This window comes from Galleria mellonella, unplaced genomic scaffold, assembly GCF_026898425.1.
Source record: "Galleria mellonella isolate WM207_F2 unplaced genomic scaffold, CSIRO_AGI_GalMel_v1 utg171, whole genome shotgun sequence".
In the NCBI taxonomy this organism is placed as follows: Eukaryota; Metazoa; Arthropoda; class Insecta; order Lepidoptera; family Pyralidae; genus Galleria; species Galleria mellonella.
The window spans coordinates 549,695-577,545 of NW_026442014.1; the positions used below are offsets into that span (position 1 = coordinate 549,695).

The following is a 27,851-nucleotide window of genomic DNA, read 5'->3' on the forward strand; positions in this document are numbered from 1 at the left end:
AGATTCATAATCATGTCTTACAACTGTATTGCAATCAGCACTGCAAATATAGTTCAAAGTGTTTAGACCATAAAGTTGTTTATCGAGATCGATCATTTCTTAGGAAGCTGTGCAGCGTGATGAAAGAGAATGATATAACTATCATCATCATATCAGACGTTGTTTGTCCACTGCTGAACACAGGCTTTGCCCATAGACTATAATAAAGATCAGTTCTGAGCCACCTGAATTAACTCCCTGTAATACATTTGAGCTGTCACTCCATCTCATGGAAGATCATCCTTCACTGCGTTTTCTCGTACGAGCTCGCCCTTCAAGAACATTTCCTTCCCATCGGTGTCGCTTCTTCGAGCTATGTACTCGGTTTTTTGCACTTCAGCATATTTATCCTGCAAGTTATGTCGGTTTCAAACTATATTCATTTCCAATCCCATATGAAGATCGATCCTAATGAAAAGATCGACTCTGCTAAAGAAGATTAAGCTAGAATTGGTTACAACGACTTTACAGAGGAAGAATAGAATCAACCAACAAAACTTTTGATTAACGAAACTGATTATATAATTGAAGGGACTAAGAAAGAAACTTTCAAAAATTACCTAAAAAACGGATTATTATAGAAGATAGATGTAAATTCTAGATACGAGTAGATAGATAGATTAATTTAATAGTACTGGACAGTAGATTCAGTTAAAGCAGCAGATTTAATTTTCCAATTATATTACGCTTTGCAAACTTTGATTTGACCTTGAATTTGACTTAGTAGTTTTGACGTCCTTTAATTGAAAACGCAATTGATCAATTTTGTGTTCGAAGTATTATGGTCAGTTTTAGTTGAAAAAAAATCTACTAGGCATCTTCAGAAGTGAATACACGTGAGCTGTAACATAAACTCTTTGTCTCTTACCTTTGGGACCACCGCAGTGCTCTTTCGCCATATTTTGTGTAGTACAACAAATAGGAAAGTAACTAAAACACAATATTTCACAGGGAAACTCCAAGAAATTCCAAGCTCAGGAAATGGAAAATTAGATTTGTCAAATTATCCTGTGCTTCTCATATTTTATTACATGTAAATTCACTTTCCCAGAAGGAAAAATATTATTCTCGTATCGCAAAACCTGGTAGGTAGGATTTTCATTCTTTGTGATCTTAATAAAATATACAATAGCTCGATTAAAATATTCCCAAGATTGGTTATAAGTTAATTGGAAATATGTAGTTCTGATTATAATTTTATTGTAAATATGTATGCACCTATATGCTGAATGGAAATTATTTTTTTATAATAAGGTTTTTATTGGGCATACGAGCTCAACTATCGCCGCCAATGAGCCATGATTTTGCAGACTTTTTTTACAAAACAGTGGACAAACGAACATGTAGTTCTCTTGATGATAAATGATCATGGATGGCGATCCATGATCATCCGTAACATCAGAGGCATTGTAACTATGATACCAGCTTTATGATTATACATATACATTAATTACCTTATTAATATTATAAATGTAAAAGTAAGTTTGTTTGTTTTTCCTTAACGGCTTAACCAACACATAGTATATGGGATGGATAAAGATATAAGCTATTTTTATACTGGCCCGTAAACATCCCGGTCACATAGACGAAGACACGGGTAAAAGCTAGTATTTTAATTATTTAGACTCACGAATAAATCTTACTTAAGGGAGCAGTAGGAGTTCCACAAGCGGAAAGGGGAACCAAATAAAAAGAAAACTCAATTAATGAACGTTTCAAGCAGTTTTTATAAGCATATATGTATTATAACAATATATAAAAATTTCTATTTAACTATCCATTTTTTTTAAATATTATTTAATAAAAATTACATCAATTTGTTTTAGAGATAGGTCCCAATGGATGGAGGGTCAACTTCGAATACACTTCAGTTAGTGCGCGTTACCCTGAAAATATTAACGACGGTCGCTGAAAAAACTGTCCGGCTAGAAGGACCTAGATTAAATTTTGTTTGGTAACTTTATTTTATGCTAGTTTCAGTATATATGCATTCGCTTCATTGTTTTCATTTTATGTACCGTGGAAACTATTCGACGGAGTATCAAAATTGCTATAAGGGCTCTTTTTTTGGGAGAAAGGGATTGTTAGTAACGGGATCTAACTGACACATTGCTAGCAATATACCCCATCAGGTTGACCTCCACGCGGTTCCCTAATAATTAAATTTCAAATTCGGCTAATTCTAGTGGAATTCCTCACGATGAGCTAACTGACCTGCTTTCATCGTTACCTGTCATTCCTCACTGGTGCCCACCAGTGTACCGATAGCGCAGGCGAGGTTACCATTCCATTATCACCCATTAAAAAAATACGGACGTTTTGTGATATGAAAGTACATTACTGAAACTAATTATATGTACAGGTAATCCGTACAAATATTATAAATGTTAAAGTGAGTTTGTTTGTTCGTTACCTTATAATGCTTTAACGCCTTAATTAATATATATGGAATGGAGAAGAATTTACGCTTTATATTCTAGTCGGTCAACATATCGCGGTCACAAGGACAGAGTCGCAGGTGGAGGCTTGTATAGTATGTAATATAATAAAACAAATAAATAAAATAAAATAACCCCTTTATTTCTTTATCCTTAAAATTACTATTTTAAAATATTGTTTTTGTTAGTGTTTAATTAGTTATTAACAATTATCATTCATTAATCATCATCTTCCTACCCTTATCCCAATTATTATTTGGGGTCGGCGTAATATGTTTTTATCCATATTACAAAAAGATTTGGCTTATAGTTTTACGACCAGCCACCTGCCTGACGTCAATTATCATTCATTAATCTATACTTAAAATAAATCTGTAGAGAGGTCGATTCTGTACAGGAAATATATTTCCAAAATAACTATCAGGAGGTGATTAGTGATCGATACTGATGACAAAAATGCAATCAGTAAAATTTTTGTCTGTCTGTCTGTGTGTTCGTTATAGAAACAAAAACTACTCGACGAATTTTATCGAAACTTGGTAAAATTATTCTTCATACTCATGGGCAGACTATAGTATACTTTTCATCACGCTGCGATCGATAGGAGCAGAGCAGTGAAGGGAAATATTGGGGAAACAGGAGAAGTTCCTCCATTTTTAAGCTCCCGTCACGTGTGCAGCCTTAATGGCAACTTTTTTAAATGTAAAAATGTCCACCCGTGCGATGCCGGATCGGGCCACTAGTAATATAAATTTATATGATGTAATGTCATGTAACAAACCCTTATTCAAATCCACGATTATAGGTACGTTTTAATTTTTGTTTCAATAAATAAATATACCCTTGTACCACATGACATTTATTTTTTTATTCAATATATTCCTGAGCTTATATACACAGATTAGAAATCTTAATATCGCGTTGTAGAACACACATAAAAATTCAACAACTCCATCTAGTGGTCAACCTGAGGAGTAATTCTGTTGTTTCCATAGTTACGGACATACAGATTATACAGTCATCATCAGATCATACAGATTATCGTCATAGTCGTAGAATACTGACGGATCTATATATGAAATATTTGTCAGATCCATCAGTACTCTACGACTATGGCAATATAATGTGATGTAATAAATTTTTTTTTTTTTTTACAACACAGGGGGAAAACGAGCATGCGGCTCACCTGATGGTAAGTGACTACCGCCGCCCATGGTCACCCACAACACCTACGGCATTGCAGGTGTGCTGCCGGCCTTTTAAAAAGGAATATGCTCTTTTCTTGAAGGTTATGTTGTCGTATCGGTTCGGAAATACTGCTGCTGGAAGTTGATTCCAAAGAGTGGTTGTGCGTGGAAGAAAGTGCCTTGAAAAACGCACGGTGGAGGACCGCCACTCGTCCAGATGGTTGGGATGAAATTTTAGTTTATGGCGGGTTGTACGATGGTGAAAATCTGCAGCAGGTATCAATCCGAACAATTCTTCAGAGCACTCCCCATGATAAATTCGGTAGAAGATGCACAGAGATGCAACATCTCTACGCAGTTTCAGTGGGTCGAGCCGGACAGTAAGACGCCGATCGTCAACAATTCGAGCTGCCCGACTTTGAATGCGGTCTAACGGAAGGAGTTGGTACTGTGGCGCTCCTGCCCACAGGTGAGAACAGTATTCCATTTGTGGCCTCACTTGAGCTTTATACAGTTTCAGGCGGTTTTCTGGCGTGAAATACCGTCTCACCCTATTGAGCACCCCCAACTTTTTGGAAGCTATCTTAGCTTTTTCCTCCAGATGACCGTAAAACTGGACGTCGCTAGATATATCGACGCCAAGAATCCCCAGACTCGACTTATTATCAAGGGAAGTGCCCTGAAAGTGAGGTGATACGACAAACGGTGTCTTTTTTGCGGTGAACGCGCAGACTTGTGTCTTCTTAGGGTTAAAGTGAACAAGATTGCGTTCACCCCAGATCGAAACTTTATCGAGTGAAGTTTCGATTTCAGACACAAGTCTGTTCCGAAGCTCATCGGTATGTGCCCGCGAGATCTTTGCATGACCAGTGTATAATGCATCTCCTGTACTGTCGTCCGCATAACAATGAATATCACTGATCTGTAACATATCATTGATATGCAGAAGAAACAGTGTCGGAGATAGTACACAGCCTTGCGGGACACCAGCATTCACAGGTTTTAAGTCAGAGCATGCTCCGTCGACTACGACCTTAATGCTACGTTCCTTAAGAAAGCAATCATCTGGACGAGTGGCGGTCTTCCACCGTGCGTTTTTCAAGGCACTTTCTTCCACGCACAACCATTCTTTGGAATCAACTTCCAGCAGCAGTATTTCCGAACCGATACGACAACATAACCTTCAAGAAAAGAGTATATTCCTTTTTAAAAGGCCGGCAGCATACCTGCAATGCCGCTGGTGTTGTGGGTGATCATGGGCGGCGGTAGTCACTTACCATCAGGTGAGCCGCATGCTCGTTTGCCCCCTGAATTGTAAAAAAAAAAAAAAGCTGGCGACCCAACTGCACAATCTCGCAGGCAACCCAAACGAAGGTAGTTTTGAGATTAGTGCCCTATGCCACACCCGATCAAAGGCTTTCGCAATATCCAGACTAACAGCTAAGGCCTCTCCCTTATTCTCGATTGCCACTGCCCATCGGTGTGTTAAATAAACTAAAAGATCACCAGCCGAGCGTCCCCGTCGAAAGCCGTACTGGCGGTCTGAGATCAGCTGGCGATCCTCTAGGTACCGGAGCAGTTGATGGTTAATAACTGATTCCATGACTTTCGAGAATAAGGAAGTGATAGCTATGGGCCTATAGTTAGCTGGATCTGAGCGGTCTCCTTTTTTAGGGATCGGATGGACCAAAGCAGTCTTCCAAAACTTTATAAATGTAAAATAATACAAGATTCGCTAAGTTTGTAAGTTGTTCGCGTGTCCGGGACATATTGATTGACTGTGAGAGAAAGTGGACGGAAACAAAGTCCCCGAATCGGTGATACACGACATGAATTTGAAAAGATTGGAATAGAGTAACAGTTGAATTTGTTGAGGTTACTTCCGCTTTGGCGAACAACATCATTCTGAATCTCATAGTAGAATCATAGAATAATATTATATTAAAGTGTTCTAAAACAATTCTGTAGGCTATTAGGTAATGATTGCCAATTATTATCATGAGGTCGATATTACAAAAAGTCTTGCTCGTTTGTCATTTAAAAATCCTCGAGTTTTCAGAATGTAATAAAAATAATGCTACATATTTTGTGATAAAATTAGTTGATTAACATAAAAGAATCATCAAAAGTGGTAACAGTAACATATTTATTACCAAAATTAAAATTTAAATAATCATATTTTTCAGTTTTAAAAAAATAATTTTTCATTATCTAAATCCTACGACTTTGCTTATGTTAATTAGGACTTAAAGTATGTTATGTGTTAATCTAGGACGTGTTCTATCTATGTATAAAAATTAATTCTATCTATCTATCTATCCTATTTAAGAGCTGCGCTCTTGTCGGTGTAGCTCTTGCCACTCACTACGATCTTCAGCGAGTCTCTTGACCTCTTGATACGACACGGCACCAACTCGTTCCTTGATCTACCTGATGTAACTATGTCTCGGTCTCCCTCTTCCCCTACTTCCTTCTATCTTATTATCTATTATAATGTTCATAAGTTCGTCGTGTCGTATCAAGTGTCCCAACATTTTTCCCCTTCTGTCCTCCAATTCATTGGAATCGATTAATCCTTTTCCACGTAATTGTGTAACGAACATTTAAACAACTAAACATCTTTTCAATCTTCCATATTACTGGACATTTTACCTTTTACCTTTGCCACGAGATAATTCCGTTTCATCCTACGTTCATAGACAAGGGACTCTGGTATTTGAACCATTCAATAACATCTAATACATATGATCTAATACACTTGAAATCAATTCTAGCGTAGAATCGTGACTCTTAATAAATCTTTTCGCTGTTACTAAGCCGATTTGAACCTTTGTATTAAAAAAATGTTTATATATTTTTACTCTATCTTATTTATTTTAGGGATTTTTTTCTTAGAAACAAGGCAATCCCATTATAATCGTCGGATATTAAATTTTTTACTGCGTCTAGTTTAAATAATCGAAAGACGACCGCTTTTTTAATGGATGACAATGGAATTGTAACCCTGCCTGCGCTAACGGTAACGCAAGCGGAGCACCAGTGAGCGATAATAGGTGAGAATGAAAGTGGCAGGTTAGTTAGCCTATCGTGATGAATGCGCTTGGAATTCAGCACGATGATTTCGTTGACGTTTCAGGGACGTTGAGCTGGTTAGGTATGTTGCTAGCAATTGGGCTCTCAGGCTCCAATACTAACAGAAACTCAACAGTTACTCTTTTAAATTTCTGTTAATACATTTATATATAAATAGGTACACATATATTTATTTAAATGATGACTATGTCTTAAATTATATGGTCATTAAAAAGTCCATGTATGATCGACTAACACTATGCACGCTTATCATTCAAGCAATCGTTTAGTGTGTAATAGGCTTTGTTCAATAAGTGTTTTTTCTCAAACATGCTTGGAAATGTGAGCATTTGTTTGACAATCTTCTTAAGGATAAATCAAAATTGCCGTACTGTTCAGATACATGCGGGCAGCGGCCGGCAAAAATTGTATGAAAATCCATATCTGTTGTGTTTTGCGGCCAGATAAATTACTATGTAAACTCATATCTGTCTTGTAATTTAAAAATAGAATAACCTTTTACTTCGAAACATGGCTACCAAGGAGGTAACTAATAAAAAGTTTTATTTAAATTTCGAACTGGCTTGCAAATAGAAAGCTGTTTATTGAAAAAAAAAACAAAGGAACATTAATGGCGCGTGAAAAATTCTTATTATTCGTTAGTCGTCATTGAACTTAAAAAATAAAATTGTGTTTTTGATTTCCGCGCATTGTTTGAGAAAAGTACTATACAAGCCTTGGCCACAACTAGGCATTGATGGACTCACGTATGTGTGCCGCGGCTTCGCCTCGGTTCACATTTGCACGTTCGTCCATCAATGCCTCAGTTGCTGGCCGCTGCAGTAATGTAATAACAGTTTTAAATTTATTAAAAGTGTTATAAAAATTAATTCCCCTAGGCAAAAGTATTTTCCTATAAATTACATCCCTATACTGAGGTTTTATGGTATGTAGATAGCACTGAACGGATCTTTAAAGAGAAAGCGAAGACAAGATGAAGCTATATTAGTCCACTTGTGACCTTGGCCGATGCGACCTGGTCAATATGTCGAAATCATTATGGTAAATAATCATAGTTTACTTAAAAGATCGCTTCAATTTCCGCCTCCTAATAACAATAAACAATGCAACGCGAATTCTAAAAGTTAATGTAGGTATATTTTATCAAAAAGGATTAACTGTATTTACATAACTTGTTCCTAACTTAATATCTCCATTGTACAAAATCACATACAATCTAGAGCTCTATGTCAATTGGATAATTATTTTTTATGAAAACATTCCATATTCTACAAATTATAATGAAAAGTAATTAAATTATGTTTATATATTTATTTAATTTTATTTATTTAAACTTCAATTTATTTAAAATTCAATTAACAATTGTTAGTTGCTAACTTTATTAATGTAAAGCCAGAAGTTTATTAACTGTAATTAGAGCAATATTTAGCAATAAAAAACTATGTTTATTATTATGTTTAATGCACTGTTATGGAATATCAGTAAGTGTGCATTTTTTTTTCTTTTGTTTTTTTTTATACAACTTAGAATGGCAAACAAGCTGACGGCCCACCTGATGGAAAGTGGTAACCGTCGCCTATAGACATGAGCAGTACCATGGACATAACAGAGTATACTGTTTCGCTCATGATACCCCCCATGCGTTGCCATTCCTGAAGACTCAGGTGTTATTCCTCTGTACCCAGTAAATTCACGCCATATCCCATCCTTCAAACCGAAACACAGCCATGCAAACACAACATATGGCGAACTTAACAAATAATGGTGTTCTCTACGAGTCAACCATGAGGCAAGCAGAAAATTAAGTTAGCTGTGTATTTAATATTAAAATAAGTATAAATATTGTTACTACATATTATATACATTCATATATCCAAATACTAGCGGCCCGGTACGTGCTTCGCTACGTATAAAGTGAAATAATAAAAAAAATAGTTTTAAATGACCGCATGAATGACAAAACAACATGCTTGTACTGTCAACACTGAAAACAGTTTCAATTTGACAGCACAATCGCCATCTTAAAAAAAGTTTGAATTTGACACAAAAATCCGTATTAACAAAATGATCCGCCATTTATTGAATTCATTTGTTAAACAAAAATGTGACAAATGAAGAACCGCTCGACCGATTTTGTGCAAACTTCACATAAACCATCTACTAAATAGTCCGAACAAAGCTTAAACATTTGGTTAGGATAGGTGAGCCCGTTCTTGAGTTATAAAATTACAACGAAAAGTGGCATTATATATATAACACCTTATATATATACAACTATAATTCTGATGATAATAATTAAAATATTAAAAAAAAGAAAATAAGGCAAAAAAATACTTACGACTGAAGCAAAAAGTACAATTAAAAAGTAAAAAAAGAATAGTGTGAAAAAAGAAAGTTATTATATGTTACGACTACGGACGAAGTCGCGGGCACAGCTAGTAGGTAAAATAATGCGTTCACGTATTCTGTAAGAGGCCAACCAGGTTCATGAAACCGAAAGAGGAGAGGCGATAATTCAGCAATAGAGTCGGTATCGATCTAGGCTCGGGGTGGGGGGCGCGGATGGTGGGTGGACGAGGTGGGAGGGCGTTGGACAGCTTCCAACTCAGCAGCGTTCCGTTGACCAGGACGTTAGTTGTTAACATCTTGTGGCATATTCCTATTGGTACTTTTAGTGTAACACTTGAGAAATTTATGAATGACATGTTTGCACGGGTAAATAAATGCACGGGAATACAGCAAAAAAAGAGACGATGCAAACAATAATTTTACGTGATATTATTTTTAAAATGTGTGTTCCTTTATTAACGATAGATAGATAGATAGATACAGTTTATTGTTTCCTCCAAAAGATTACAATAGTAAACTTATTATAAATACAAACAATTACAAGAAATAATCACAATGAGAAAACAATAAAAATAACGATATATATGTATATATATATATATATATATATATATAAGAAATTTTATGAACTTGCTACGTTTGTCGTTTCCGACATCTGTTTCGATTTCATCCGAAAGTCTTCTTCAGGGGGTGTACGGCGTCACAGGTGACGAGGTGGGATGTTGTTATTCCATACATACATAAAATATATAGGCAACTTTAAGTGACTTTAAGAGACAGTTATTTCTCAATTCGTTCGTATTTTATTTTTTTTATTAGACACAATAATAAATTTTAATAAAAAGGTTTCTTATAATCGGCAACACGCGCGTGACACCCCTAGCGTAACAGGCGTCAACAAACTGCGGTAACTGTTTACCATCGGACGGGCTGTATACTTGTTTGCCGTCATAGTAGTACAAAGACTACTCAAAAGTTTTTGTTATACGATATTTTCGTTACTTTCGAATTGATTTTATTTTTTCTGATTTTTTTAAAGCGTGATAATGGAATGGTAACTCCGCCTGCGCTATCGGGATACGCTGGCCGGGCACCAGAGAGGGATGACAGGTGAGGATGGAAAGGCAGGTTAACAGACCTCTATCGTGACGAATTCCACTAGAATTAACCACGACGGTTTCCAGGGGGAACCGCGTGAAGATCGACCTGATAGGGTGTATTGCTAGCAATGAGTCAATTAGACCTCATTGTTAACAATTCCTTTCCCCCCATTTTTTATGAATTAATTTTAACATTTAGAAGAATAATTGTCGAATATATACATAGATACATATTTCGACTATGTTATGCGATTACGATGTAAAATAAATCGATTTTCTTCGTTCTTTTTGCTACGGATTTACACACGTGTTGATTCCATGTAAATGTTGTTATATCGGTATATTTTTTATTTTATATCTTTTCAAAACTCATTTCAAAACTGATCTTAATAGTTATTTCATAATCAAAATCGGATTATTTCTAATTTGGTCCTATATTAAAGTTTATTTTATTTAAGCAATCCATTTCGAAAAGAAGCAGGTTTTCAATTCATTGTTTTTTTTTTTATTTCCTACTACATTTTTTTAGAATGGCGAACAAGCTGACGGCCCACCTGATGGAAAGTGGTAACCGTCGCCTATAGACATGAGCAATACCATAGACATAACAGAGTATACTGTTTCGCCCATGATACCCCCCATGCGTTGCCATTCCTGAGGACTCAGGTGTTATTCCTCTGTACCCATAACTTCGTCAGTTGTAAACCGATTTGGAAAATCTTTTAAATATCTGAAAGGATATGCTTATAGATTGGCCTTATAAAAATTTAGTTCACAAGGTTAGTTTTTTATTTAGAATAACTGGTTTTGTCGCAATGAATCTCGGTTTTTTGTGAAATAGAATTTAATTATTAAATAAACTAATTATGTTTAGTTTTTCTTTTCATATATTTTTTTTATACAACTTAGAATGGCAAACAAGCTGACGGCCCACCTGATGGAAAGTGGTAACCGTCGCCTATAGACACGAGCAGTACCATGGACATAACAGAGTATACTGTTTAGCCAGATTCACAAATGGGAGTATATCTAATCGTAAAAATATTGTATTTGTTTAATTTTCATTCATATATTCAGGACTCACGATTGTAGGTTATACGTTGTAAAATATTTTCAGACTTGTTTGGTTTGGTTTAGAATCGGAGATTGGAAAATATCGGTTACAAATATGTATTTAAAAATAAACAAGACCGTACGTTCAATCTATCAATGTTCACGTTCAGTTAAATGTATATCTATTTTATTCGAAGATTAATTTTCGTTTTCGTAAATACGAGGTAAGTAGATAAGCATTGCTTTTGAAATTAAAAGAAGCACTTCATAATACGATCTGCAATAGCTTTATCAAGATCAAAGTTCTTTTAATTTCATTGGAAATGTAAAATAAAATTGAAAATAATACCAAGCCTAATCTAGATCTGCGGTAACGCTGACTAAATTAATTTCGTTTTGAAATAAAATGCTTATATATTTTTTTAACTCCTGGAAGCTATAAAAAAGCCTACGGTAATGTAATGATCTTCCTAGAAACGATTTAAGATAAAAGAGATGTCTATCTAAATGAAGGTAGTTAGGAAAAATTTAAAAGTGTTATATTTTTATTTCATTACTGGATTCTGGGACATCTAAATTTCTACTGAAATTAGTCGGTATGAACTTTTACAGTCTTTTTAATGGATGTAAATGAAATAATCACCTGGGCTATCGATATACATTGGCTGAGCACCAGTAAAGGAGGATAGGTGTCAGTTGGCCCATCATAACGAATTCAACATTAACTACGTAAGTTTCCAAGGGGAACCGCGTGGAGGTCAATCTTGTAGGGTATATTACTGTCAAAGGGGCAGTTAGACCCCATTACTAACAATCCCTTAATTTTACAGTTAAACTAGCGCCACAATAAACAGATCTTGTATAAATTGTAAATAATTAAAATAAATTATTGTCGCTATAAATATAAACTATGGGTAGATATATAACTGAAATAAAAAGATATATTAATTATTTATTAACAATCCTTAAACTCTTTGAATAAATTATTTCTTTCTTTATTATTTTTTTTTGATGAGTGAAAATGAAATGGTAACCCCGCCTGCGCTAACGGGATACGCTGGCGGAGCACCAGTGAAGGGTGATAGATGAGAATGAAAACAGGCCAGTTAGCCCATCATGATGAATTCATCAGGAATTAACCATGATAGTTTCCAGGGGGAACCGCGAGGAGGTCGACCTGGTTGGGTATATTGCTAGCAATGGGATTCTCAGTCTACATTACTAACAATCCCTTTCCCCCCTTCTTTATTATATTATACAGTAGCAACAGTATATTTATTTAAAAAAAAAAGTATTTAAGTAATCGATTGTCTATGGTACAAGTTTCGCTCAGTTAAGGCGTAGATGGCGCTGTCCAGTAGTATTTATTGGAACTTGTAATAGTACACAAGCTGAGGGCTGACGTGACGATACATAGTAATTATTGACTCGTCTGTATACTAAGTCAGTACTATATATATTACATAGTATAGGTTGTCTATTACACATGGCATGCTCTCCAAAATCCAAGAATTAAAAATATGCCAGTAAAAATAATTACAAGGTTTCGACCAAGGAATATAATACTCTCTGTCCAGACCGCTAACGAAGACGATTCCTTACAAACACAAACAGAACACCATGTCTGTATATGGTCACACACATTGAAATATGTTGGAGGGGCGTGCCATGTTAACGTAGTAAATATAACATTGATACATTCTGATACCCATGGTACTACAAATGTATTACCATTACTGAGAACTGTAGTGATGCCACCATACACTGTAATTTAACAATGCCGTCTTTCAAAAAGATACATACAAGAAGCTTTCGCATTTTCATTAGATATTCTGTAAATTTGAATGTCCAACTAACTACATTCGTACGTACTGTCCCATGTATTTATACTTTGTAAATTGTATTTATTAATTAAACACATAAAGGAAATAATTCAAAACATATTATTTTCACATTCAAACAGAAATTTATACAGCTAAGTCAAAATCAACTGCTGTGCTGTTTTCAAACCCGGTAACTTCGTATTTTCTAAGGGACTCTTTACGTAATAGATTTACCAAGGTGCTTACTAAATTTTCCCTGATGAAATCCATTCAATATCCAATCTAAATTTAAGTCTAACTTGATGAAAGGGATGTTTAAGAATTTACTCTGAAGATGTTTATAAAGAAATTTTAAGATAAATATCCTTTTCCTCATAGGAAATTTAAAGAACAACCCGCGTGTATAAAACATTTTGCTCCACAAAAAAATTCAAGCACGTCACTAAACGATGAGATATTTTATAGAGATTTAAATTTAGAATCATGTATTTACAAATACTTTTGCTTGACAACAAAACAATTTTGACGCCGCGCAGAAAAATAGCAGCGTCAGACTAGTACTTTAAAAAGTTTATCAAAAGCAACTGAAAATTAGCCACATAATTATCCTCTATAATATAATTTTATAAATTGTATAGGTATATTATGGGCCAGAGAACGAGATTGTAGTTCCACTAACCTATACATAAACGAAACCAAACTCAAAGAAGTTAGAGATGAAAGTTTTAGAATAGAATAGAATAGAATAGAAATCATTTATTCAAATAAACTTACATTGAAGCACTTTTGAAAAGTCATTACATTTTTTTTTAATTTACCGCTCGTTCGGAAAGCTGTCTCATCACAAGAAGAACGAGCAAGAAACTTGCGTGATGCTCTTTTAAATAATTTTATTATTATTTTACATTTTTAAGTTTAATTGTGTGAATACAAACCACCAATTAGCACTAATTCAATTAAATACTCAAAAAGAAAAAAAAATTGAATACATAACCAACTGGTTAAACAATTAATAAGAGGAAATCAGTCATAGTGATTAGAGCAGACCAGTCCCTACAAGCAGCACCCGTTCACGAGTATGACGGATGAGCCAGCCATCACTGCGCTCGACCATATTTTAGGGAGCCCAATGACCCGGCCCACCACGCCGCCACAAGTCTGGACATTTTAGTGAGCATGACTACTCAAAACACTAGACCACGTCAAAGCTACTCACATGGACAGTCAGGATACATCTAGACTGTATATACATAGCTGATGCTAAACAAGACCGTAGGCACTGTAATGGCAAAGTTGAGATTTGCCCAAAACTGTACAGTTCGTTGTACTCAGTTGAAGGGCCTTGATAAATCTGCTTTACAAATCAAAAGACTGACTGTAAATAATTAATTATTTAAATGAACTACTAGCTATTTAATTACTTCACAGAATTCTCAATTTCATTTCTTGCATAATTTTAACATGGAAGTACGTTTAAAAGTTAGGATATGATAGTAAAATTACAGGTTTCGAAGGTATAACACCAGAATCTTCAAGAATAGCAACGCATAAAAGTGAACGCTTTCCATCATACGGGCCTTCAGCTAGTTCATTATTCTAAATGGCATAAAAAGTCCATATTATTTAAAGTTGAACTTCTTAAAGCAGAACTTTGCTTGATACATACATCATCATCATCATATCAGCCTTTAACTGTCCACTGCTGAACATAAGCCCTTGGGGGGTTGTGCCGGTAGTTACCACGCTTAGCTGGTGAATTGGCAACCACAGTTCGGCTTTGGTGATGTTTTAGGAGAGACGTTGCTGTCTATCCCTCGCTCTCCCTTAGTCGCCTCTTACGACATCCACGGGAATGGGGGAGATGTCTTATTCTATACCGGGATCACATGGCCATACATACATATAGCTCAGAAATATAATACGTATTTTATCTTCAGTGAAGTAAAATAGAAATCTGTATTTCCCTCATTATTAGAAATCAGAACAGAGGAACGGCAAAGACGTAGCACGGCATTAATTTTAATTTTCCCCGATCCTCAATGACCTTTTCCTAAAACGTTCTCATTTCATTATATCGGCAATCTTACAAAGTACAATTGTTTTTTGTAATAATATCTACATTTTTATGATTTTACATTTAAATTCCCATAATAATGGCTTCGAAATAGGAATTCTAATTTGAAAAACACGTACACGTTATGAGCAGATATTAAACAAGATGCCTGCTTCTAAAATAAGATTCCGCGTGGATTTATGCTTATTATTTTTAAAACTTATATTCATTTTTGGGGTGCCGTACCAAAATGATACAAAGAAACCCTTACGTTGCTGCAACTTTGTCTGTCTATCCATCCGTCACAACGCTATATCTCACCAACTAAGAGGGTCGTCGTACACTGCATTTGCCCGTACGGAATCATCATGTTCCTTCATTCCCTATCGATTTATCATATTTTATATATGAGCCTCTCGGCATGTGACTTTAATTCGCACCTGATTAGTTTATTTATTTATAAATATGTAATTGAACATAAATAAATAGATTCAGTGACCTTAGTATATTCGTCGTTTCGGACAATTTTTACGATTTTGTCCGGAAGTCTTCTTTAGGGTGAGTATGGTGTTAACATCACAGCATCTCGCCTGGTACTACACATAACTATCCGTATTTCTGCCATAAAGCTGGCCATGGCCGTGTTACATTTTCCAGGTTAGGATATGGCAGTGAAATTACAAGGTACTCGTATTAACCTGGTGTTCGCAAAACCCAACTTTGATTTCTTCGTACCATATACATTTGTTTGGTAAAGCCTATTATTTACATCACGTTGAAAATATGAACATTGCTTCAACTATTTATTATAGTACATCCTTAAACCCTTCTCAAACGATAGATTATCCCTCATAATCCAAAGATGTCTTACAAGTCAAGTGAAGAACACAGTACCGAGAACAGTTACTCGAACCATTCGCAGAATATACGCATAAATAGAATCTCAGGTCTTAATTTCTAGGAAAGGATACACTGACCCTCATAATTGTAAAAGCTATCTAAGGTTATGGATTATAGATATCTAAGACTTCTTACGATACTTATAATGGAAAAGAAGCTAATGGTCCTCCTCATAAATAATGATAAACATCCTAAAACGGGGGAAAAGCATTCTTAGCAATGGGTTCTAATAGCTTTATTCCTAGCAATATACCCAAACAGATTTACTTTCACGCGGTCTTCCCTGGAAACCGTTGTGGTTAATTTTTGTTGAATTCTTTACTATTGGCCAACTGACCTGCTGTCATCCTCACCTATCATCTATCACTGGTGCCCTATCAGTGTATACCGATAGCGCAGACGGGGTTACAAAATACCGTCGTAAAACAGTATCACATTATTGTAAAATACATTGTAGTGCCCACGGTGCCTTTCATGTGTCACCATTTCTGAGGACTAAAATGTTATGCCTTTGTATCCTGCTATCTAAACGTCATGTCCGATCCTTCAAATTCGAAATAGAGCCATGCAAGCTAAGCTGCTCCAGGCAGAAACACGGATGGGACAGAGATGCAATTGACTTTTGTATAAAGTCTTGTTATAGAATTTTATGGCCAAAAAAATAATAATCAGAGACCTGTTCAAGTTTGGAAAATTGAATCAGTTCAATACTTTCCATTGACGGGAAATCAAATAAAATTTTCTTACATGTTCTTTTATTCCAATTAAGAGAAAATATGAATTCTTGATATGGGCATGTGATATGGAGGGATGACAATAGTATTCTAAGAAAAGTGTTCAGTATGAATGTAGACGGTTATAGAGTAAACGAAAATCTAAGAAGAGATGAATGAATGGAGTGCGCAAAAGATGATATGGGTAGAAAAGCAGTGAATGCCAAAATAACTGTGAATGAAGACGATGAAAGAGGAGAACATGTTACGGCAACCCTAAATGATTGAAATAAGGGCATTAAGGTGATAATGACCCTTGCTAATTATAATAACATCGCTTATTCTAAATAATATATATAAATCTAAAAACATTATACAGTGCTATGAAATGACGGTTTAATCACTATCCAAAAAATATAGATAAATTAACAACCTCTCGCATATCTAGAACTAACAAAATTTTTCATCGTGCCTCCTACCAAATTGTTTATAATTACTCCTCTCCATCCAAAGGTTGTTTGGAAGAGATCGCTCTTAGCGATAAGGTCGCCCATTGTTTTCTCATTGTGATTATTTCTTGTAATTATTTATATTTATAATAAGTGTACTATATAAAGAGTATCTATCTATCTATCTATCTATCTAACCTCGTTTTTTTGAAAATCATAATTCACGTGGAGAAAGCTGCAGGTTACAACTTCTCTGATAATAGAAACATTTGTATTGTTTCTTTTCTCGGATTTAGTGACACATCGATAATAGGCCGCGCATTGAGATGTCAGTCAATTTATTCTTTTAATATACTGGTTATGGGGTTCCAGGTAATTGCACACAAAGAACACATACGAAAGCATTCACAGTGGAAACAAAGGGCGCGCTCGACTGCCGGGCCCTTTGATCTGGAGTCATTAAACTGGCTAAGGACCGTTACGAGAAACATACGTTGCGTATATAGATTTGATATACATGTCATTCTCAATATAATGTCGCAGATGTGTTCTTTTATTTGTTTTTTTTTATTTGATCTTTCTTAAATAAAATAAATATGCACATGACTATAAATCGTCGAAGCATTTGTAGACTTTCCTCAAAGTAATAACAGCACTCACTATGCCCACATTTCCGAGTATATATCTTTTAAAAAACAATAGCTAAGCAGTTAGGTTAGAATTAATTTTTGAAACTTTTGCAATAGTATATAGAGATGTAGGAGGTTTGGGAAGTACAGTTTAGGTTCATAACGAGTCTAATGAGACAGTTTAATACAGATTGTGTGAAAGAACTCCGCCTACGCTTTCGGTATAAGCTATTAAGGAATGTAGGTGAGGAGGAAAGAAAGCCAGTTGGTCCATCATGACAATTGCACCGAAATTTAGTATGGCGGTTTCTAGATGGTCCATGAGGAGTTCAACCTGACAGAGTAACGTATTGTTAGCAATAGAGTCTCTAACAACAATCCTTTCTCCTGCAGTTTTAACAACAACCCTTGTTTAAAATTAGGGCAAATCGTCCAAATAAAAGAGCATTTTAAATTGCCATATCAGAATGAATTATCGAGGTTACTATTACTGATTACAAACAGTAGGTTTATGTTTATTTTCTTTTCCTAAATACGTTGTTATCATTGGTTCTATCGTTTATTGACTCGAAATTCATTAGAGGATCACAAACACATGTGTTTAGAAACGTGATTACTGTTTCTGTACTGGATTAGTAGATTAGCCATTAACCGGGGCTTCGTCCGCATAAACTTATTCCTTGACTCTGTTAGATATTGTTTAGTTTTCATTAAAGTTTTATAAATTCCAACCACTAGTATAAACCAATAGTGCTGATGGAATAACTATTGAATTTTCATTTAAAAAAATTAGCATTTGTTTCCTCTTATAAATCGGTGGATACCGCAGTTTATAACTTGCAACGTTTAAAGCAACTGTTCTTCTGATATGAAGATCTTAACCAATAATATTATCAAGTTTTATTGATAATTTAATTTAATTTAAATAAATTTATTGAAGAAAATAAAATAAGGTACAAAAGGTGGTCTTAATGATAGTAGCATTCTCTACCAGCCAATCTTGGAAGAACAGTGAATCACGAACACGGTACTTCATTATTGGGATAAGCAAAGAAAATAACAACTAATAATGTATACCTGTACAAAATAAATAATGCATATATATATATATATATATATATATATATATATACAATAATATATAAGTTTCCTGTTTCGTGCATGACAGCTCCCATGTGTTGCCATTCCTGAGGATTCAGATGTTATTCCTCTGTACCCTGTAAATTCACGCCACTCTTCAAACCGAAACAGAGCCATGCAAATAAAACTGCTTTACGGTTGAAACACGAATAGGACAGAGGGCAAACGACTTTTGTACAAAATCTCCCTCTGGTTTTTTTAATATATATATATATATATAATTATTCATCCAAAAAATTCAAGTTACAGTTCATTCATACCTACCACACTATCGAAGCGTTCTAATCTTTAGAATCAATAGTTTAATATTGGACAAAACACTTATAAGACACTTTATTAGCCGCCCTGGCTTTGTAAACAACATTATCTATTGGAATTGAATCTACGTGACTTTTTTTTTTTTTCAATTCATTGTGTATTCAGCTACTCAAGGACAATCAGAGGAAAGACGAATAATAAAAAAATATTTAGCGACTTCAAAACGAGGGAGAACTTCTAAAGAAAATGTATATTTTGAACCGACTTCAAACAGAAGTGAGGACTTCCTTAGGTTGTTTTTTTTTTCATGTTTGTTACCTCATAACTCCGTTAGTTGTAAATCGATTTGGTTAAATCTTATTTTTATCTGAAACGATATACTTACAGATTGGTAACATAGAAATTTTATCTAAATTGGTTCAGTCGTTTAGTTTTTGAGTCCAAATCCTTTTTTTTTAAACACAATATTAATTACGTGTACTTGAGATTAATAACGTAGTAATTTTATTATAAAATTAATTGGCGTCTTATATAAAAAAAAAAAAGTTTTAATATCTTTAGAGTTTAGTCAAATTCAAACGAATATATTAAGAAATATTTTAGTACAGCTATTAATTGGGTTTATAGTCATTTACGTGGGTTAAATTCAGGTAATAATAACTTATGAAATACCAAAATTCTTACCTAATACTATGCATCATCATCATATCAGCTGTTTTTTTTTTTATACAACTTAGAATGGCAAACAAGCTGACGGCCCACCTGATGGAAAGTGGTAACCGTCGCCTATAGACATGAGCAGTACTATGGACATAACAGAGTATATTGTTTCGCCCATGATACCTCCTATGCGTTGCCATTCCTGAGGACTCAGGTGGTATTCCTCTGTACCCTGTAAATTCACGCCATATTCCACCCTTCAAACCGAAACACAGCCATGCAAACACAACTGCTTCACGGTGGTAACACGAATGAGACAGAGGTACCCAAGAAATCGACTTTTGTACAGTCTCCCTCTGGTAAATTTTTAAATTTATTTAAACCTAAATGCACAGTAAAAATCTATGTACATTTAGCGGACTTAACACCAAAGGGTGTTCTCTACCAGTCAACCATTGATCAAACCGAGAAATACGTAGGCGGTGCATTTTTGAATAGAGAAAAAAAAAAGTAATATTTGATAAATTCATATAATATAAACATACACATAATATATTAAATAAATAAATACATATATATATATATAATAAATAAATACATAAAATTTAACAATATAAAACAATTAAATGAAACAACTGCAATAGAAGAGCAAATAGTAATCTATGATTGAAACAGAGTAACCAGCAAAAGAAGCTTAAAGGGAAAGTGATTTTTCTAAGAAATTTATAAGACAATAAGTTATCTGTCCATTGCTGAAAATAAACGTACCCCATAGATTACCATAAGAATGGTCTTAAGCCACCTGCGTCCATTGACTGATAATGTGCTATATACTATTGTAATTACATAAATTGTTTAAAATTATAAACACACAGCCGTGTATTCAGTTGAAAATATTTACAAAACAATATTTACAATGAACCTTTCCCATTAAACAAATCGAAACAGCTTTCAATATTCTATTTTCAATCATTAAATACCAAAACACCTAAATTGAAGCAGGAAATTTCCCTTGAAAATTGTCAAATGAATAATTGTCTCTCTCTCTTAAAATTAATTTGCCCTAAAATGTTATCATAAGAATCGAAAACAACGACGAGGGTTTTATCTATTGTAACTGCTATTTTACTAAAAATATGGAACGTTTAATTATTTTAGCAGAAAACTCGTTGAACTATGAAGTAGAGAAACTATTGATTGCATTTCAGTCTCAGTAATCGTTCATAAAAAAAATGTTGTCTTCCGTCTCTTTCTATTGTGTTCTAAAACTCGCACGGAATGGAAAGAGACGGAGACAACGCAAAGCATATTATTTCTTAATCTAAGTTTTTTTTGTCTATGGCAGCATTAGTGGTCTATAGAAAATAAAAAAAAATATTGTACTTAATATAATTGCAAACGGCGGGAATATACCTTTTATCGATCCTCCATTGTAGAATAAAAAAAGTAATTGTCTTTATGTATTTTGTTTTATTTATTTATTATTTTATTTTGTAATTAAATTATTATCATTTACTGACTAATGTGAATTGTTGACTGACATTATTGTACCTAAATTTTGCATTTTGGCAAAGCTCGCTGCCGAGGTTTTCTCAAGAGACTACAGCATGGGGTTCTTCAAAAGGGGGGTAAAGAGGTTTCTTCAGGGTCGGCAACGCGCGAGAAATACCTCTGATATTGCAGGTGTTCATAGGCTACGGTAACCACTTACCATTAGGTGGGCCGTATGCTTGTTTGCCACCTCAATGGTATAAAAAGAACAATAAACCCTTTAATCCTGGGAAAAAGGGATTGCTAATAATATAGACTACCATTCCCATTTCTAGGAATATACCATATCAGGTCGACATCCACGTAGTCCCCCTGGAAACCTTTGTGCTAGATTCCAGTTGTATTCATTACGATGGGCTAACTGACCTGCCTTCTCATTCTCACCTATCATCTCTCACTCGTATACCGTTAGCGCAGACGGGCTTAACATTTCATTAGCATCCATAAAAAAAACCCCTTTAATCCACCACAGCGCAATTCTGAAACTCGTTGTGTGTATTTGAATAAGTGTAAACAAAGAAATAATTTCGGGCAGCCCGCGAAATTCGCCAAAATTAAATGAATTTATAACGCAGTCACAGTGGGCATTTGCGAAACCAATTGCACGTTTGCAAATCCGCGTGTTTGCGTTTGGCGTTTGTTTTGTATGCGGATTGTAATCCGGCGGTAGATCGGACATCGATGGCTGGTTGACCACTGTCCGACGGAGCCGGACGGAGATTTCCGTCAAACGTACATAATCCGTTGTAATCCGGCGGACATGTGCATTGGAAGTCCGTTCAAATGTTACAAATGAACAGTTGGAAAGCTGAATCAATTTCGGACACGACGATTCCGGTATTAGTTCAATTGTAAACATACATTTAATTTGTCTGTAAATACAATTTAAATCTAATTTGCAAGTTAATTAGATAATTAAACAGTTTATTATATAGTTAAACACAACAACAATATTTTGAATTAAATATATACAAATACCAGAGGGAGACTTTGTACAAAATCTATTGCTTGAGTATCTCTGTCCCATTCGTGTTTCAACCGTAGAGTAGTTGTGTTTGCATGGCTGTGTTTCGGTTTAAAGGGTGGGATATGACGTGAATTGACTGGGTACAGAGAAATAACACCTAAGTCCTCAGGAATGGCAACGCATGAGGGGGGAGTATCATGGGCGAAACAGTATACTATGTTATGTCCATGGTACTGCTCATGTCTATAGGCGACGGTTACCACTTTCCATCAGGTGGGCCGTCAGCTTGTTTGCCATTCTAAGTTGTATAAAAAAAATGTCCATAAAAAATTTGACCCATAAAAAAAACTGACTTCAATTGTGACAAAACTAGCTACCTTGATTTAAAAAACTAAACTATTTTTTGGACTTCAAAAAAAAAATTTATGAGAACAATCTATAAGTACATATTTTCAGATAAAAAAAAATCCCAAATCGATTTAGAACTGACGAAATTATGAGGTAACAAACATAAATAAAATACAATCGAATTGAGAATCACTTGTTTTTGAAGTCAGTTAACAGAACGGAAAGTATCAGTTATTCATCTGAAGCCGCGCATTACACATAACATATAGGGCACTAAACATAAATACATAGCTTATCGTATGTCATAAAATAGATATATCTCCATCTCTGGAGATAAATATGAAATTTAAATTTTATCCTCGCTCACTGGAAAGTAAATTAGATACATTTGTCATGTAGTATTACACTGCAATAATACATTCACTATGAATCATAGTCTTATTGTTGTACATCTGGTCTTTTTATTATAATGTATTTTTACCAGATAATGCAAATAATGTTTATATATATATATATATATATATATATATATATATATATATATATATATATATATATATATAACACAAGGGGCAAACGAGCGTACGGCTCACCAGATGGTAAGTGACTACCGCCGCCCATGATCACCCGCTACACCAACGGCATTGCACGTGTACTGATGGCCTTTTAAAAAGGAATCTGCACTTTTCTTGAAAGTTATAATGTCATATCGGTTCGGAAATACTAATGCTGGAACTTGATTCCAAAGAGTGGTTGTGCGTGGAAGACAGTGCCTTGAATAACGCACGGTGAAAGACTGCCACTCGTCCAGATGGCTGGGATGAAATTTGTGGTGGGTTATACGGTGGTGAAAATTAGCAGCAGGTATCAATCCGAATAATTCCTCAGAGTACTCCCCATGATAAATTCAGCAGAAGATGCATAGAGATGCAACATCTCTACGCAGTTTCAGTGGGTCGAGCCGGACAGTAAGGCGCCAATCGTCAACAATTCGAGCTGCCCGACTTTGAATGCGGTCTAACGGAAGGAGTTGGTACTGTGGCGCTCCTGCCCACAGGTGAGAACAGTATTCCATATGTGGCCTGACTTGAGCTTTATACAACTTCAGGCGGTGTTCCGGCGTGAAATACCGTTTTGCCAGTAACTGCTATACTTGGCAAGCGTGTGGCAACCGCAGTTAGGCTTTAGGAACGCTGCTGCCCTTCCCTCGATCCTTAAGTTTCCTTTTTCGCCTCTTATGACACTCCCGGGAAAGAAAGGGGTCGGTCCCGACATAGAATAGGCCACCCCTTTTTTCCCGTGATTGTTGTAAGAGGCGACTAAGGGAGGGCAAGGGATAAGCAGCAGCGTCTCTCTTAAAACATCGCCAAAGCCTAACTGCGGTTGTCAATCCGCCTGCTAAACGTGGGAGCTACTGGCATAACCCCCAAAGGGAAGGCTTATGTTCAGCAGTGGACAGTTAAAACCGAATATAATGAAAATGAAATTAATAGCAAAATTATCTTAAAAGTATACTTCTATTAGTTAAAAACATATAATGATAAAACTTTATTAGTTTATCGACTAAGAAGTCGAATTAAGAATTTCGCCTTTTGAAATCGCTCGAAAGATCTAGATCTTTTATTAATCTAGTAAAAATCAAAAAGGCATTGCCAATAAATGAGGGATGAGAGCAAATCAGTCAAGAATTCATATAATTTCCCCTCCGAGCCGGCTCGCACCCTGTATCAGTAATATCCCTAATCTTTAGAGGCCGTTCGCTTCCATCATTCAATTATCTGGCCCGAACTCAAAGCTAACGTTCTAACGAGTCGACGATTCGACTATATACAGGCTTAGTCTTATATGAGTACAATAATTAAAGGTGGGAGCGTCTTACGTTCGCGAATTATGGACATAGATATAAAAGAAATACACTATTTATGTAAGTAGGTATAAAGTTTTCAACCGACTTCAAAAAAGGAGGCTCCCAATTGCATTTTTTATGTTTGTTACCTCATAACTGTCAGTTATAATCCGATTTGTAAATTTCCTTTTTTTATCTGAAAGGGCATACCTACAGATTGGTTTTATAGAAATATTATCAAAATCGATTCAGTAGTTCAGTTTTAAAATCGACAAAACTGGTTTTACCACATTTAAATTCGGTTTTTTTTGTAGGATACAATCTAGTAATTCAAAAGTAGGACATCCAATGAAATAAATAATAAATTTGTAGAAAAGGGAAGGATATGCAGTCTATGGGGGAGGCCTATGTCCAGCAGTGGACAGATGATAGCTGAGATGATGATGACGATGATGCACGAAATAAATTGTTTAATAGGTGACAAGTTAATATCAATTTAAATAAGCGACTTTTTTAAAACTAAATACACATTACTCGTTACATACATACATAAATATTTTAGTATGTATGTATATCACTAATTACTAGTACCGCATTCGAGTATTCTGACACTTCCCTATGGTTGACTGGGAGAGAATGCTTTTAGCATTAAGTCCGCCATGTACACATATTTTTACTAAAGAATAAATAAAATAAAATAAATAAAAAATGTCAATTTGACTAGCTTCGAACAGTGATTCGACAATCAAATTGATATTGTTCAAGTCCTATTGTCAGGCTTTTCACACCATCCATTTATGGTATAGTTATACGAAGAGAGCTTATAACACACTGCGTGTGCAATACCTATTCCGAGCGATGCTCGACTTGCCATGGCGGTGTAGTGCGTCTGGCATGTTTGCAGAGAACAGGGTTAATGATTTTTTTTGCTATTTTACGCATATGTAAGGCAAAATTTCATGGAAGATTAATGGACAATACGTAATCCTATTATAAAGACAGTATTCCTCACCGCATACCTGACGACAAAAGATTTTATAATGAAATTATTTAAATTGGTTTTAAATCTTAAATTGGTTAAATTTTATTAATTAATGTATATGTATTTAAAAGTATAATAATATTTTGTACGTATAATTAATAATGTAAATTTTTTTAATCATTTATAATTAAATTATAATCGCAATGAATGTAAACTATGGTTATATATCTGAAAATAAAAGATTTATTATATTATTATTATATATAGCAAATTGCACAGCTATTGGACAAATTGTTTACGCTTACAGCGAATATTTTGCATTGAATGCGATAGTTCCGATCCAGCTAGAGCGACTTAGTTTTGATGTGCAGTCGAGCGGCGCGCCACGGAAGGCGACATCCGTAGCCCAGGAATTCACTTATCTAAGCGTGGATATTCCATTATATTTAATTTAATACCTACCTATTCATTTTTTTTATACAACTTACAATAGCAAACAAGCTGACGGCCCACTTGATGAAAAGTGGTAACCGTCGCCTATAGACATGAGCAGTACCATGGACACAACAGAGTATACTGTTTCGCCCATGTTACCCCCCATGCGTTGCCATTCCTGAGGACTCATGTGTTATTCCTCTGTACCCTGTAAATTCACGCCATATCCCACCCTTCAAACCGAAACACAGCCATGCAAACACAACTGCTTTACGGTTGAAACACGTTTGGGACAGAGGTACCCAAGTAATCGACTTTTGTACAAAGTCTACCTCTGGTTTATTTAACTCTTTATTGCACCATAAACAAAAATATACAATGACAAGGGAATAATTCAAGTGAAATACAGTAACAAATAAGTACAATAAAAAAAAAACTATTTAGTTTCGGTAAAATCAAATATTTTTAATAAAAAATCCTATTACTTTGTTGTTATAATATGGTATAACTATTGCACCGATTTTGATAAAATTTCTATGGAAGCAATCTGAAAGTATAGTATTCCTGACAAAAATAGAATTTTCCGAAACGGTCCAGGCGTTTTTGAATAATCAGGGAACATACATAAAAACAATATTCCGACGAATTGAGAGAAAAAAGGAGATTTTCTTAAATCAGTTAACAAAAACCCTAAGACATGACAAAACACTGTAATTAACGAGGTTAAAAATATTCGAATTAATCTTGAGGAGTCGAGTATCAACAAATTAATATTAATAGTCGAAAAAATATGTACAAATTTAGAAAACAGAAAGTATATTGGAAGTTGTTCAAAAACAAATTTACTACTTAAATAAAACCATCGAAGTTTTCTGATTAAGCACATGACCTTTTTAAGTTCCAAAAATAAAATTTTCGGAAAGGTAAAGATAAAAATCAACAATATGAAAATGACTGATTCTGTTTATCATTAAAGAGTCAATAAATAAAAAAAACAGAAGTCAAGTCGAAATAATTTGTAACGTCCACGGATTTCTATGCGGTGGGCGTCCATTGCGAGCGGTAGCGGAAAGCGGGCGTTCCACCGAGCTGCGCTGAGCGGAAAGTCGACCTCACGCAATTATCACGAGCAATTAAACGCAACCGACTGCGGTGAAGGCACGGAAACTCAACTGTTCCACCGCTGATCTTTATTCGAATAGTTCTTGATGGTTTTTGTTGTATTTATTTTAGTTTATAAGATGACGTCATTGACTGTTATTAATATTTTATTGTAATATCTATTATAATTAGATGTTATAATATCGAATCCTATCATATATAAATTGAGTCGTAAAAAATGGTACATTATATTACTATAACGAGATAAAAATATATTTTTTTACCTTATCGAAACATCGAATGAGATAAATATTCACTATTAAATAAATTCCTGTTAAAATGCTACAAAATATATTAATAACTTTATGGTTTTGAGTGGTTATTGGCAGTATTCGACACCTGAAAAATAAATCGTTTTTCATAATTCTGTTTCAGACGGACGGTGGAAACGCTACATGAAAAGTGGACGAATGGTTTATAACAGGATTTAACATTATAGCAACGAAATGAAACTGTTCAATATTAAATAGAGGGTAAACTAAATTTTATGTTTTCAAATAAATATAAGTTCTAAGTGGCGTGCTTTAGGAAAGGCCTGCGTCGAACAGTGGGCTGATTACGATGACGATGACGATGATTAACAACATAGTATTACCCGCCATGTTATATAGCTATATAGACAGGTATGTTACCTATATTAGCTATTTGACTAAACAATAAATAAAATAGGATAAGTA

General features: G+C 34.8%; 1 protein-coding gene across 5 annotated transcripts in view; it reads right to left on the minus strand.

The window, feature by feature from the left end:
* The window catches only part of LOC113517735 (zwei Ig domain protein zig-8-like), a 627,640-nt gene that overhangs the window by 426,390 nt on the left and 173,399 nt on the right, over positions 1-27,851 (minus strand). The gene's annotated exons all lie outside the window — the stretch shown is intronic.